The sequence below is a fragment of the Hibiscus syriacus genome, unplaced genomic scaffold (assembly GCF_006381635.1).
Source record: "Hibiscus syriacus cultivar Baekdansim isolate YM2019G1 unplaced genomic scaffold, ASM638163v2 tig00001478_pilon, whole genome shotgun sequence".
In the NCBI taxonomy this organism is placed as follows: domain Eukaryota; kingdom Viridiplantae; phylum Streptophyta; class Magnoliopsida; order Malvales; family Malvaceae; genus Hibiscus; species Hibiscus syriacus.
Window position 1 is genome coordinate 2070665 of NW_024061874.1, and position 11921 is coordinate 2082585.

Consider the following 11921-nt stretch of genomic DNA (forward strand, 5'->3'; position numbering starts at 1 on the left):
TTCCTCCTCTACTTAAACATAATTGGTAGTAGTGGAAATAGAAGCAATAATGTCTTCCTCAACATTGGTGCATATCAACCTCCCTTTAATCATAAATTTGAGTTTTTGATACAACGTGGAAGGAAATGCTCCTGCCTGATAGATCCAAGGCCCTCTTAATAGGCAATTATAGGTAGGCATGTTGTTCATAACAAGGAACTTGACCTCATAAGTAGATGGGCTAATAGTTAGGGATATGCCAATCTTCTCTAGCACTTCTCTCTTCATTCTATCAAATGCTCAAATGATGCTCTAGGAATTTCTCATATGTTTACTATCGATAGGAAACTTTTGTAGGGTTACCAATGGTATTACATTCAGAGAAGAGCCAACTAATACTCGAGATAAAACATGTCATTTGCACCTAACAGTGACATGTAGGGCTTTATGGCTGCCAATCATCTCGGATGGGATCTCTTCATCTAACATGGAAATAAAGTTATTAGCTTGAATATTTATAAACAATCTATCTAGCTTTTCTATGTGTAAATCTTTCGGCAAAAAAGTTTGATTCAAGACCTTCAACAAAGCATCTAAGTGTGCCTGAAAAGTCAATAGAAGAGCAAGGATCGAGATATAGATAGGTAACTTGTGTAATTGTTCGATGATTCTATATTCACTATGTTTAAAGAATTTAAAAAAAATCATAGCCTCGTTCTCGGTCACTGGCTCATTAATGGTAGGTTCATCCTCTTTCATAAATAAGTCAACTTTTATTCCTTTACCAGTAGCAGATCGTTTACTATGTTATTTGGGTTGATCTAGGTAGTAACATCTCCCACTCCTGGTGAAATGGCCTATTTCTCCACTTCTTCTTTCTCTTTCTCTATATTGTCCATCTTGCGCTTATATTTCCAAGGATCTCTCTTATTTTCTTTATAAGAGAATGGATATGGGATGTGATTATCACATTAGGAGTTACTTTTCGACCATATGAGTTTTTAGTGTGATAATTAAGGGAAAATTGACATTGTAAATTCCCCTGGAAGAAGCCTCAGATGCACAGATCTCTACTTCTTCTTCTTTAGTGGCTTCTTTATAAAACTACATTTTCTTATCGTTCATCATCATTTGTACTAGAGCTCGAAACTCAGGACAATGTTGTATGGCGTGTCCTTCATGATTATGATAATGGCATACATTCTCATTCTTAACTTGTTTAGCTGCTAGATTAGGGGTCAATAGGCCTACTTTGATCATTTAACCCCATATCTAATGCATTGGTGATTTTACCTCACTCACTTTTGTTATATTCTTTTCTCTTTCCTCACTAACTACATTGATTCATGTACCTACATGGTTTGGCAGTGGGTTTTGGCCTACGTTTGGTTTCTTATTATCACCAAAGTTGATGACGTTATTTATTCTCAACCTCTAGATGATCTTCTTAAAGGTAGTGCAATTCTCAATCAAATATTTAGGAAACCCTATGTAATACTGACATTGGATGTTATCATCATACCATTTAGGGTAGGGAGGTTGCAGAGGTGAAACATTGGAAGGTGACACCAGTTGTCTGTCATATAATATCTGGAATAACTCCTTGTAAGACATACTGATCAGATTGAACTGAAGCTTCTGTCTCTCTTACCTTGGCTCCCTTACCCCCTATCTAATAGAATTTTATGTAGATGACCATGTGGCTTGAGGTCAAGACACATTGATGTTATTGGAATCATATTTCCTCACATTGTTAACCTCATTATGCTTCTTTCTCACTGATGGTTTCTTGCTAGACTCACTTCCATCGAGTCTCCCACTCTTATTTACCATCTCAATCATCCCCCCAACTGTAACTAAGTCAGCAAATCTCTTAGATGAATTCCCTATGAGGTGGCTAATGAAAGGTGCTCTTAAAATGTGTATAAAGAGCATGTTTGTCTTTTCTTCTTCAAATGGTGGATGAACTTGTACAACCACATCTCTCCATATCTAAGTATACTATTTGAAGCTCTCATTGGATCTCTTTTGCATGCGTTTTAGCATAATTTGATTGAGCCTTACATCTTTCACATGCTTATATTGCTAAAGAAAAGCTTTGGACAAATCTTTCTACGACCTGATATGAACATTGCATAGCTGATTGTACCATCGAATAGCTGATCCTGCCAAACTCTCTTGGAAGAAATGGATCAATATTTGATCATCCCTATGTAACTAGTCATTTTCCTACACAACGTTGTGATTTGGGCATAGGGGCATCTCGCGCCATCAAACTTCTCAAAGTCAAGAACTTTGAATTTCAGAGGCAGCACCAATTCAGGAACAAGACTCAACTCCTTGGCATCGATTCCATACACACTAGTATCTTCCTACAAAGCCCTGATTACCTCCTCTAGCTATTTCCACTTCTCTTCTACTATTTTTTTAACTCCAACCTAGATTCTTCATCAAAATCTGGGACTTGGTTATACTGATATTCTTCTTGGTGTAAGCTAGCTCCAGGATATAGGTTCACAGAGGCAGTAACTGGATTAATGTTCAATTTCCTTGTATGAATAGGTATTTATTGGAGTATATGGGATTGAACCGGGATGAACTCAGGTGGGTAGAGTGGTCTCTCAGTCACGACTTCAGGCACCGAGCCTTTTTCATGCTAGGGATTCCTCTATTCAAATAGACTATCAAACTTAGCAAACATCTCTCTCTGGCTTTCAACATATCTTCTTGCATCTTTCTCATGTTTTCTTGTATCTCTTGTCGAGTTTTCTCAATCTGGGTAATTTTTTCATCGATTGCTTGTTTCCTGGTGTTGTACGAATGCTTGGAAGTTCATAGTATTCTACCATACAGTCTTTTTTATTAAGGTTGATATTTTATTAATGAATATAATGTAATGCGAAAGGTAAAATGCAATGTGAAAAATAAAATGCAGATGCAAAATGCAAGGAGTTAATTCTAGAACGATTCCTTAGAATAACTTTTTATATTAAAAATGAAGTTCGGTTTCAAGGCTTAAATATATCACAGATAGATCTGATTATTTCCCCTAATTGTTGTATGTGTCCAAGTAACTCTAGAGTTCTTTAACCGTCATCAGTTTCGGGTTCCATTCCTTCATTTATACTAGCAACTTCATGTGCTAAGTCGACCAAGTATTGAGCCACTCATTGAGCATGTTTCAGGTAACTAGCAATGAGTTCATTCCTTTTCTTAACTCTCCACTGAGCCTATTCCAACGATAGCGCCATTGTATAGCTCTTTCGTAAGGGACTATTAGAAGTTCACTTGCCCTTCTCTTAAAATATTGAACCATAGTCTCAAGTTCATTCACACACTACCTCAGGCTTTCAACCTCCCAATGACTCGAACTCTCTTCTTGGATTTGGTATCATCACAATGCTTCTTTTAAACTCAAGATATTTCTTTTCATTTTCTCATTTTGGGTTTAACTCTCTTGCAATTTGTTCTCTATCGCACTATTTTCTTTTGAAAGTACATTGGCCTGATGTTTACTCTGCTTGAGCTCTTCTTTACTTTCTCCATCTTCTCTCTTCAGACCTGCCACTTCTTATCTCCATTAGCAGGCGATCTACTTGAGCTAGCAGCCATATGAGCCTTTACCATTTGTTGGTACGATAATTGGAGATCATCGAAAATCTAATATGAGTTGTTTTTCTACTTTTAAATTCAGTCAGCTCAACCTTTTTGGATATCGATTTCTACTCTTTTTTGGCACACCTCATCCTCCATCTTTTGGTATGTTTCATTCCATTGCTTTTTCTCAACCTCAAAATTACTCCTAGCTAGTCCTAATAGGGATGGTACAACTCTAAGATTTTCCTCAATAGGTTGAGTATTTTTTGCATTAACCATCAGGATATTATTATTAACTTGATTACTTCTCAATTCCTCATATTCTTGTGAAAGCTTTAAGTCAAAAGTGAAGAGATTTACTCGACGAGTCAGCTTCCTTACGTCAGCAACCCCTTTGACTTTACTTTTGTACTACTCTCATTTGAATGCAAACTCTGACCCAGATAAGTCCCAAGTTGAAGGAATGAATTGTCTTGACCCATATTATCTGGAAACCAATAAAGGAGCATATCCCACAGAACTCCATATGTCTGGAAAAGGAACCCAATCCACTTTCCAAACCTATAGAGTATATCTCAAGAAATATTCCATGAAGCACACCACAATATGTCTCTATCTCAGATCTCTTTAAAAATGACCATCCATTATTCCTCAATGAAACCTCAGGCCATTCTCAGGAAAGAAAATCTTTCAAAGGAGAAAATACTTCTAGAAACACTCACCTAGATGCCCTCTTAACGTGTTTAAAATGATTAAGGATCCAAAACTAGGAAAAGTGGTTCACACCCTATGAAACACCCTTCTCCTTCTCGTGTGCAAGAGTTTAAATAACGAGATGTCTCAGCCAGTATAGCTGGAACGAGATCCACATGTTTTTCCTAATATCTCAAATACATCTACCACTGACACATCAACATGCCTCAGGACCTTTGGGAATACGACTAGCCCATAAATACCCAGTGCAAATAGGTACATCTTCTTTCTCTTATCAGGATGACGATCAATTACCTTTCGAAGAGTAGTCCATGTGATGCATTCACTATCTCCTTTCTTCTTGATTCTTCTAACGACCCATTCTTCACTTATTCCAGTCATCAAAAGTAGTTTCTTTTTAAAAGAATGAGTGTTTGGTAGTTTGGTGTACACTTTTAACACTTGGAATATCTGACAATGAATCAAAGCATGATACTCCTCTATGGTAGGCAACAGATCTACTCTACCAAAAGTAAATCAAATATAGGCGGGGTTTCAGAATTGCGTAATAGCTCTAAACAAATTTCAGTCAATCATAACATCTAGGAGACAGGAGATGTCACCATATAATTAATAAAGCAACTACTTATTAACTACTTCCCATCTTTCCCATATCTCATTTAGCTCACTCAAATCGTTTTGACAGACATTGATGTGGGTGTACGTAACCAAATTTGACAGGTGTCCAGGCTATAAGTTATCTCCATTGGTAAGTTGGGACTACTTAGACCATCTCAGAACATCTGCATTATCTTCTACCTCTTTTTAGACCCTTCATTACATATTACTAGCCTTCTACATGGACATCAACCACAGATCAACACCATGGAATAAATAGTGCAACGCAAAAATGAAAACAAAATAAAATAAAAATGCAAAATAAAATTTTTTCAATAATCATAAAGAAATCAATCGGTCATAATATAGTTTGTCAATAAATCCTACCCTCACATGTTGACTACACAATTATGCTTTAGCATATCCTACCCAAACATGATTTCTACCATCAAGCTTTGTTTAACATAAAAATCCTAACCTCACACCATCTAGTTCGCATGCTTATTCAGAAAAAATAAACCTAACTACATGATCTCTAGTTCTCATTCATTTATTGGGAAAGCAAAAATTATACTACAAAAATTAAAAGACTCGAAAGAGTTTTTCCTTGTCTACTCTCCTCAAGGGATTCTTATGGTTTGGGTTAGGCTCTACCTAGGTTCACTTTATGACGGGTTTGAATCTAAAGTAAAAAGTTCTCGAATTATTGTTGTCAATGCCCTCTTGGGCTGCTAGACCTCAATCCTGGCCCATCACGGGCTTTCAGATCGATTTTAATTCGAGGGGACACACGTCCTTATATCCATACGGAGGTGAAAACCATCACGAGGACCATAAGGGGTGAGCTCAGGAGCGATCCACTATCCCATACGGAGGTGAAAACCACACAAGGGAGTAGTTTGTCACTCCTACTTAAATTGGACGAAGCGGGAATTTAGGTCATATTATGATAATCAAGTGCACAGTGTGTGTGGAAAAGAGAAAAAAAAACACAATCAAACAACACGCAAAACTCATTTCTCAATTCCCTTTAAGACACATTTAATCTGAAAACATTAGTAAAAAAATCAGTCCAACTATTTAGTGGTTAATCAAATTTCAAACAAAAACTTTATCTAAACCAAACAAGGGATCAAAAACTAAATTAGAACGAACTTCTAATTTTCATTGCAAAGATAATTAATTAATTGACTAACGGCTCGACTCTCTAAAATAATGTCCCCAGTGGAGTCGTCAAGTTGTTGAAATGATTTCTTAAGAATTAATTATTAAGTGACTAAAAAAATTTTGTCTCTGTTGATTTGGTGTTTCCTTTTAATATAAAAAAATGGTTCGATGAGTCACCACCAATCTTTGATTAGGGTGTGATTGGGCACCCAAAACAACTGTCATTTTAGTAAAACATTAATTTTAATTTTATTAAAACAATGCTTTAGGTCTATGTTCCAAAGAATTAAGTTTGACAGTTGATTACACATGGGGAAGGATTAGCACCCCCACAATACCTTAAATCGGTACCTAGTCGATTAATTAGTTGTCTTTGCAAAGAAATTTTCAAGTTCAAATTTAATTTTATTTTTGATGCCTTTAAATAATATTCCTAAATTTTAGGATGGAAAAAGAAAATATTTAATTATTTCCTATCATGAATAAAAGACCTCTCATGCCTTAAAGCAGTCAGTTATTACTCCAATCGAAATAAAAAAAATATTACTATCCCATTAAAAAATCATTATTAATTCCAAATTCAAATGCATAAATAATGATAAAATAAAATAAAAACAAATTAAATTTAAAATTACCAATCCATTTAGAGAGAATAATGATATTCGATTATTTAAATACATAAAGATCGAACCTTTTATAAGTTCTAACGATCTTTCCTCGACGAATTTAAATAGGCGAACATTTCTTTTTATCTCATTCCCAAATTTTAGGTGTGGTTAAATTTTAGGTGTGGTTAAATTTTAGGTTTTCACTTGACAGGATATAATTTCATTTTAAAATCATGGGAAGTAACTTTCTTATAAGTTAAGATAATCACTTCACAATAATCGTAAAATGAAATTTTATTACCCTTAATCTAATTATTTGAATCAAATCGAGTTATGCATGTGAAGATATCGTACATTGTATTCGAACAAGATAGATATCAACTAACCCTATATGCACACACATGAAAATGCTTTTACAACAATATGGAAATTAAATTAAACAATATGCTATTTTGTCAAAATTAAATTACATAAATTTAGGCATGCATAAACATAACTTATTCAATACAATAAATTCCACGACACGACGAGTTATACTCAACCAATAAAAGAATTTATATATATGTATACATGCATTATTACAAACAAATATATAAATTTATTATATATGAATATTTACATATGTATATAATCATAACAAAGAAAAGAAAGCATAGTATATGGCGCGATAGGAACCATGACATATATATGAAACATATATAGGCCTAAAATATTAAATAGAAAAACATGCATAACAGGTAACTCCTAATATATATATATATATACACACACATACACACAAAAAGACATCATATAGTGACTAAAATGAAAGTGGAGCAAATCTAAGGTCAAAATCATAAGCTAAGCAAATGTTATGTCATCAAGTATAAAAAAATGTATATTTCAGGAACTAAAAGCACAATAAAACCAAAAGCACATATGGGACTAAAGTGAGTCTTGAAAAATTACATGCAAAAAGCATAATCACGCATAAACTTAAAAAAAAGTAAGCCTAATGACCAAAATGAAAATCATGGAAACAAAGAGAGAAGATCAAGAATTTCAAAACCTCGATTCGAGTACCAAAATGAATTAAAATGAAAATAAGCAGAGCCACTACAGTAATAAACCCACACGCAAAAAATGGGATGCCCTAGCTCTAGATGGAACGGTGTCGTTTCACATTCCACTTAAAGCCTCAGTTAGGCTTGTGTTTAACCTAATATCCACTTTATCACCCTTACTTCCCTTAAACTCCAACCCATCGTTTTCTCTCATCTCAAACCCCTCCCATTCCTTTCTCTCTTTTTCCTTCCTTGATCTTATAGCCACCGTAGCCACCGTCCTTAAAAGGCTCCGATGAGGAGAAAAAACACCTCAAAACCTTCCCTCTCTCATAAACCAAAGCTAAAGCCACTCAAAACACAAAGAAATGACCCCCTCAAACCCCAAAATAACTTAAAAGAATCATGACCTCAGGTGGCTCAATGAGGTTTTAGCTCCAGGGGATGGTGATGCTCATTTTTTGACGAGAAATGTAAGCTTTTTATCTGTTGTATCTTTTGGGGTTTTCTCATTTCTTTGGGTGCTTAATTCTTTTTAACATAAAAAATGAAAAATTTCCTTTTTTATTATTAGTTTGTTTGATGCTCGAAAAGGATTTTTTTTCTGTTTGGTTTTGTGCTCTTTTACTGATAAAAGATGATGGCTAATGAAAAAAGGGTTCATTTTTCATTTTTTTCTCTTGTGTTTATGATGTTGTGTTACTAAGGAGATCGATCCTCTTTTTTTTCCCAATTATCTGTTCTTAAAAATGCTTCTTTTTATTTATTTTTTTTGTTTTATTTTGTATGTACGAGATGAGGAGCAAGGAGTCTTTTGTCGTTTATCCCTCCATCCCCTGCCACTGTCATGGAAGAGGGAATATGACAAGGGACATACGGTGCTACTGCAAGTGCGAAGGTTAGGCACGTGAGAGTTTGGAGTGACGCGTGTGCATCCAACACGTGAATCTAGACGATTAAGCTTCGTTGGTGGCTGCTACTGGTGAGGTATCATTTGGGTACAAAACCCTTACACCTTTTGATTGATATGGGCTATCAAATTCATTCCTGATCTGACGACTATCATTTGGAGGTGACTGGGGACTCTCTTCCAAAACCCTAGCTCCATTGGGTTCTAGCTTTGGGCTCCTAACCGATTGGGCTTGCTTCAGTTGGGATTTGGATACTGTTTTAGCCACTTTTCATTGTAATTGCTTTGGGCTTCGTAAAATGTGAACCTTGTATTGGACCTATAAACATAAAATAAAAATTAGATAATTGTTTTAGCCCATATATGTATTTAAATATTTATATTATGTGCATACATGTAATATATATATAATATGCGTACTTCAAATATATATAATTATGTGCATACCTGAAACATATATATTCATGCATGCCATATATCATATATTAATTAATTAACCTACATATTTAAATAGCCAATATTAAGGAAACATTAATTGATGTTATTATATATAAGTATTTATAGATATATGTATGTATATAAGTAAAGCTCAAATAAAAACCTGGAAGAAAATTCGTATTTACACCATGCTTGGACTAATGCTTCCCATAAGGTTATTGAGTTTATCCAAAACCCTCTCTTGGGTTAGCTCAAAAAATATTAACCTGGAAATTGGGGCATTATATATCTCCCCAACTAAAAAAAATTTCCTCGAAATTTACCTAAGTCGAACAGATATGGATACTGGAGATACATATCTTTCTCTATCTCCCAAGTCGCCTCCTCAGCCCCATTTTTCCTCTACAAGATCTTTACTAATGGAATCTTCTTATTCCTAAATCCCTTGATTTCTCGATCTCATAATCTTATAGCTCCTCTTCATAGGACATGTCTTGGCTTACCACAATTTACTATAACGGAATAACATGCAAAGGGTTAGAACAATATCTCATAAGCATTAATACATGGAACACATTGTAAATATACTATATCTCTGGAGGTAAAGCTAAACGGTATGCTATAGGTCCAACCCTCTCAACAATCTCATAAGGTCCAGTGAAGCGCGGGGTCAGGTTATGTTTACGCCTAAACCTTAGCACTATCTTCCATGGCGATACCTTGAGGAAACATTTATCGTTCATCGCAAACTTTATATCCTTATGTTTCAAGTTTATGTATGAATTCTTTCAATCAGAAGCTTCCTGTAAATGGACCTGAATCAAACAAACTTTCTCTTTGGTCTCTCTTATCAAATATGGATCGACCATTTTCCTCTCACTAAGCTTTGTCCAACACAAAGTCATTATACACATTTTCCCTAACAAAATCTTTATTGGGGGCCATCTAAACACTCAACTGGTAGCCGTTTTTATAGGTGAACTATACCAATATAAGATGATATTCCCAACTACCCTTGAGATCTATAATGCGACACCTGAGTAGTTTTCCAAAATTTGAATCACAAGCTCCAACTGACAATCGGTCTATAGGCGAAGGTAATGCTAAAATGTAGTCGGGTGCCTAAAGCATCATAAAGTGCCCTCTAGAATCTCAAAATAAAGTGTGAATCTCAGTCAGAGATAATCGACATTGGCATTCCATGCAGTCTCATTATCTTCTTAATATACAACCAGGCTAACCTCTCTAAGGTGAAATTCATCTATACCAGTAGGAAATGAGTAGACTTAATTAATCAGTCGACTAATATCCAAACTGCTTAGTGTTTTTGTCTTTTCATTTGTAACCTTATCACAAAATTCTTGGTAACTTTGTCATATTTCCACTGCAGAATCTGGATGGGTTAAAGCAATCCCAAAGTAACTTGATGTTCCACCTTAACTTGATAGAAAGTTAGACACTTGGATTTGAACTTAGATATCTCTTTTTCATAACCGACCACTAAAACAAGGGATGAAGGTCCTGATACATCTTATTCCCATCATGGTGGACTGAAAATGGGCTACAATGTGCCATGTGAAGATTTTTATTCCTTAGTTCTCATCTAATGGAACACGCATATGGACTTGATAGAACAACACATTTATATCCATCAGCTCGAAACCCAATGCTTTACCTTGATGGGCCTGCTCAGCCCTATCCATTAAGCGTTTATCAATTCATTGAAGGTTTATTACTTCTTTAACCAACACAAATTCAACTTGCATTTCAACTAATAGCCCACCATCCTTGATCAAACTCAAACGTACTAATATAACTCGTAGATCAGACATCTATTTATGACTTAATATGTCTGCCATGACGTTCGTCTTACATGGGTGATAATTTTTGAGTGTTTGTAATCTTTTAACCACTCCACCCAATAACCCTAGCTTAAGTTCAACTCATTTTGAGTGATTAAATACTTCAGACTCTTATGGTCGGTGAAGATGTAACACTTCTCTCCGAGATATAGAGCCTTCAAATCTTCAAAGCAAATACTACAATGGTAAGTTGCAATTCATGAATGGGTAGTTATGTTCTTGTGGTTTAATCTACTGAGACGCATATACAACCACTTGATCCTCTTGCATCAAAAAATAACACAAACCGTTCAATGAAGCATTGCTGAAAATGTTATAATCTTTATCAAACTTTGGTTGAGTTAACACGGGAGATTGAGTTAAAGTTTCTTTTAGCTTCTCAAAACTTTGATGGTTCTTCTCATCCCATACAAATGTAACTCCTTTCTAAAGCAACTTAGTCATCATAGTGGAAATCATTAAAAACCCTTTAACAAAATAATGGTAGTATCCAGCAAGCCCCTAAAAAGCTACACACCGTGGATACATTCCACAGTGGTTCTCACTTAACAACAGCTTGAATCTTTTGAGTGTCAACTAACATTCCATTGGAGACCACCATATGACCCAAGAATGATACATTTGAAAGCCAAAACTGATATTTTTTTAATCTATAGAACAACTGACACTCTTTCAAAGTTTGAGGTATGATACAAAGGTAGCGTTCGTGCTCTTCCTCAGAGCACGAGTACTCTCAGATGTCTTCGATGATTATAACTAAACATTGATCTAAGAACTGATGAAAGACCCTATTAATCAAATCCATTAATGTGCTTGGTGTATCAATGAGGCCGAATGACATCACTAAGAACTCATAATAGTGAGAATGAGTCTTAAACATTGTCTTTGCTATACTGGCCCCTTAATATTTATTTTATAGTACCCAACCTCAAATCGATCTAAGAAAACACTTTGTCTCCCTTAATCTAGTTGAACAAATCATCAATCCATGAAAGAAAATATCAGT